Source organism: Macadamia integrifolia, chromosome 2, assembly GCF_013358625.1.
Source record: "Macadamia integrifolia cultivar HAES 741 chromosome 2, SCU_Mint_v3, whole genome shotgun sequence".
NCBI lineage: Eukaryota > Viridiplantae > Streptophyta > Magnoliopsida > Proteales > Proteaceae > Macadamia > Macadamia integrifolia.
In genome coordinates, this window is record NC_056558.1 from 18239295 (window position 1) to 18243951 (window position 4657).

Below are 4657 nucleotides of genomic sequence, written 5' to 3' on the forward strand. Positions count from 1 at the left end.
CACCCAACCGCGATCAAAATACAGGGAAATTTGAAATACCAACAAAACCCGAAATCCAATGGAGTCGTGGAAGGACTCTACCAGCCCAAAATCAGGATAATCTGATAAGAATGGGAATGTTCCTCATAGGAAGGGGAAAACGTGCAAGATATGATCCTCCAAAACCACCCTAGGTTTGTCAAGAACAGAGAAATGTCTCCTAGTAAGACTCTACGTATCCGATCCTATAAAAGAAATGGTGAGAGTATAAATTTTTGCATAATTTTCATCCTTCTAAGAGTTGAGCTGTTGGAGAACTTCACTATCGTGGCTACCATAGTGGTGATAAGCAAGAGCACACTCAAATGGAATGGCAAAATAATAAATAAATAAAAAATAGGAGATAATGCCAGAAGTTTAAATAACTAAAGTTTCCTGTTAGTGGCAAGACTGTAATTATGGAAGTTCAATTAGAATCCCACAGTATGCACTACGTATGGGGCAAGGAAATTCTTGAAAATAAGTTAAAAATGATGACAAAAGATAATAATCAGAAAAGAGAGGACGGGAATGAACTATTTTGAAAAACGTGGGTGATTTTCTCGAAGATATCATGTCAATCCGAATCCATTCTCTTTAGAGGGGGAGGGGGTTCTCTGGGTAGGTCAACACATAGAAAGGATGTGTTACTGATGTAGATGCATAGCCTTAGACCCATCCTAGCCCTTATGAGTATCTAGAAGGAGATGAACCGGAACTAATTTGTGATCAAAGTTTACCAATTTGGAACCATAGCTATTACGATCTTTAGGTTTTATTTACTTTTATTTTAGGATTACATATAATATTTTATTTTGTTTACTTAAGGAGGAGATAACTGTTATGACTTAGTTTCTATTAATTATAGTTTCCAATTAAAGTTAGTTTCCTTTCGTGTTGAGTTTTCTTTTATTATTTATACCAATGTAACCGATGGGTATTGCAAATTAGAATGATGAATTAATTATTTGGTTGAAACCTTGTGGTTTGCTTGGTCGTGTGAATTTCCTCCTTTCCTTTGTGAGATTCTTTCCTTCTTCCCTAAGGCCCTTCATCAGTTTCCAAATACGGAAGAAGGGGCAATCGGGGAAGAGATGGTTGGTGTCTTCAAAACCATTCCAGCATAGGCAATCAAGTGCAGGAGACATGAATGGACAAACTGACTTTAAGAAAGGGTACAAAAATAAATTACATCTTCCATCATTAAACCCCCAATCGCAACTGTTAGGGCTCCAAACACTTAGTTCCAGGCCTGCGACAACTACTTGCTATCTGAAGAACCGCGATGACTATTGTGATCTGCAATCGGTGGATAGTGAAATTTCATAGCTTTATCTAAAGTGTTTGGAAAATCATATATTCTCTTTACCCTTGTCCTTGTCTCACTCTCTGCCCTCCGTACTCTGGAGATGTAAAACAAAACACAAGCCCACAATACTAATTTCCAAGTGAGAATGATGAAGTTACCCATAGGGCTCTACTGTTCTAGCTGATCAATCAACATGAGAAAGATACAAGGGATCAGTACCACTACTCTGGCTTCTGGAAGATACAAGTAAATCAGGTCACAGGGAAACTTATTTAGACTATTAACAGATACAGACATCTCAAACGGTTACCTTGAAGGTCCCTAAGAAATATAAATACCCAATATTTGTGTATGAGAGCTTCGAGATTATAAAATCTCCAGATTCCAGAGTAAGGAAATCAATGGCAAACGAAAATAATATTTGTGCTGTAATCATTATATGTTCTCAGTGAGCAGAGGTCTCTGATGAGATTCAAAAAGGAAATATATTGAACCAGAAATTTCTATACATGGGTATTGTCTTGCAGGTCCCGCTTATCTCATGTTCTCAGTGAGCAGAGGTGCCGCTTCTTGTACTTGATCTTCTTCAATGGGGCAATTGTCTTGCAGGTCTACAATGGAAGTATATGGGGTTTCACAATACCAAGAGATGGGTTATAGCAATATATAAGAGGGGTAGTATCATCTGTTCATATTTTCCATATCTCGAAGTTAGCACCGCCACAAAAAATGTAAAGGGAACTAATTTCGTAATAAAGTGACCATCACATGTCATATGGTTTTTCTAGGATGGTATGTGTAATTTTCTATTATTTATTTATTTCTTTTTGGGGGGCGCTAAAATTATCGTTGAAAACAAATTAGCATGTGTTACAAAGTTTTGTAACACATTTTGGAAATTTTTTTAATTCCTCTACAATCTTCCTTATTAAGACCATACCCTGTAGAATATTTTCTGCGAAAATTAACGAAGCCAAGGAAATTAAGTTAGAAACGATATAAATTGGGGTTAAAACATAGAAACCTTATGATGGATAACCTAAAACAAGGGGCCCAACGCCAAGTATTTGCAAGAAAACACTAACTTACCTGACCCCTCCCCATGGATTATTTATGTTTCTGTCAACATTAGGAGCTGAGCCAGAATACAAATTGGACAATTATAGCTGTCTACACTGAAAGTGCTGTAGAAAGACTATACACAAAGTTAGAATCCCATGAAAGTTGTGTTAGCAGCTAGTTGACGTGGCAGAATGAATTCAGTTTAACCTAAAGATGCACCTTTTCTGATCCCTCCAACCAAATAGACTAGAATTATTACAGTCAGTCATCCAAATATGTCTTCAAAAAAACTACTAAAAATCTTTAAGGGCCTACAACAAGATCACCCCAGGAAGTCTCATCCTCAAGGATCGTCAAGAGTCCCAAGACTTGACCATAGAAGAGATCTGCCAAAAATTAACCCAAGTAGTGTAGTTAAGGCAACTGGTCGATAACTTATTGACTAGTAGTTTAATCTTTCAACTCAACTAAACAAGTTTCTGATGACTGCCTTCCCAAAACATGACACATTCAAAAAGAGAATTACTAAGAACACACCGCATGTACTGACAAGAGCTAGTATTTACAAGGAGCATAATATTGGGATATTTCTGTCTTAAAAGCATATACAGAAAAAGTGACTTGGTATAATCAAGAACTGAATTGGCTCTAGCAGATCGACTACCTAAACCTACCCCACTGATACACCTAGGCCAGTTCATATTAATATGACATGTGGTCATTCATTAGTCAACAATGTAACACAATACTGATCCTAATGCATTTTGAGTTGAAAGGATGCAGAAAGGAGAAAGCCAAAAGCTACTGATGCCTCATCAACAAATTATTACTTTTCAAGGAATAATAAGAATTGATTTTAAAAGTGATCAAGTAAAGACAACCCCATGGGAAAGCATACTAGCACACAAAGTTAAAACTACATTGTATGAATACAAATTACCAGCAACATGATCATGGATGGCCCCATATTTAAATAATCGCCAGAGAGGCCTCTCTTGGAAGCTCATCTGGCCATGATAATTGTAAGACATAATCATGGCTGTAATAAGATGATTTTTAAGTCTTGGAATAAAAATATAGCCCGCTAAATCAGATGTAATATTTTCATGGAAATTCTCTCCTTTCAAGTCATCCACTAAGCTGGTGCTTGTTGCAAACCAGTGCATTAAACTTTCGACTCTGCAATTGTTGCATCAACAGTACATATTTCTCTCTACAACACTAGGATGACTCCTATGTGGCTTCTGATACACCAGCTAAACTCACCCTGGGTTGGCTGCCAAGATTCCATGAAAATTCAGCCAGAGATCATCAATGAGGTATGGAAGTAAATGGACCTGATCTAATAACAATAACAGTCTCCCGATCCCTCAACATATGTAAAGAAATCGTAATTCCTGGAAAACATCCAGAGGGACAGCTTATCTAACCATCATCACTATTATGATCTCTAATGCAAGCCTAGTCCAAAAATTGGTCCCATTTGGCCAGTACTTGGTTATGGGCTTATTTTAAGTGTTTTTATTTGTGATAAACTCAATTATAAGGCCCAAAGGGAGTACATGAATTAATATTTTAATTTAGTATTCTAGTGTGGGATCCTCTTGGTGATTAATTAGTTTTAGTCTAGTAGTTTAATCTTGTTAGATGCCTTTATTTATTAATCAGTGTCAGGACAGGTTTAGGAATTAGAAGTAAAACTCTTGTTCTTTTTTCTGGTTTCATACAAGTCATGAAACCCCCCATTGATTGTTCAGTTTTTGAATAAGAACATTTTATTTGAAGTGTGTAAGAAACTTCACTCTCCCCTCACAATCTCTTTTCTCTTCCTCTTTTTCTCTCCCTCATCCCCATTTACTCTTCTTCTTTGGACAGCACCCTTTTTCTGTATATTTTCTTTCCCATAGTTTCTATCTTATTCAATTATTATCCACATTGCATTCTGCTGAATTTGTGAAGAATGACATGCATAGTTTGGGTCTTGTACCAAGTATAGAGCCTACTGGAGAGCAATGATCCATGTAGCCGACTCCATTTAGCTGAGATTCTCCTGACTCGCTGGGCTGTGCATCTCTTTCGTTCTTCATTTTTCATTTCTCATCCATCTTTTCTCATCTCATCTCTTCCTTCCACTTTTCTGTTTAGACCTCAGTTTTCTTTACATGGATCCACATGTAACCCTAGGATAAGGCTGAGTTTGTTGTTGTTGCTTATTGCTGAAATCAGCAAGCCAGCAAGCTTTTCAGCCCTCGTTCTTTTTTTTTTTTT

The 4657-nt window shown here is 36.9% G+C and overlaps 1 protein-coding gene across 6 annotated transcripts in view; it reads right to left on the reverse strand.

The window, feature by feature from the left end:
- Positions 1–1465: 1465 nt before the first annotated feature.
- The window catches only part of LOC122058937 (mediator of RNA polymerase II transcription subunit 19a), a 44462-nt gene continuing 41270 nt past the window's right edge, over positions 1466–4657 (reverse strand). For 4 of the 6 annotated variants that reach the window (XM_042621676.1, XM_042621654.1, XM_042621688.1 and 1 more), the window contains exon 8: positions 2331–2775. The gene's annotated coding sequence lies outside the window, so the exon portion shown is untranslated. Of the gene's footprint in view, positions 1939–2330; positions 2776–4657 lie in introns of those variants that run through there. The other 2 variants (XM_042621682.1, XM_042621660.1) reach the window with 1 other exon arrangement.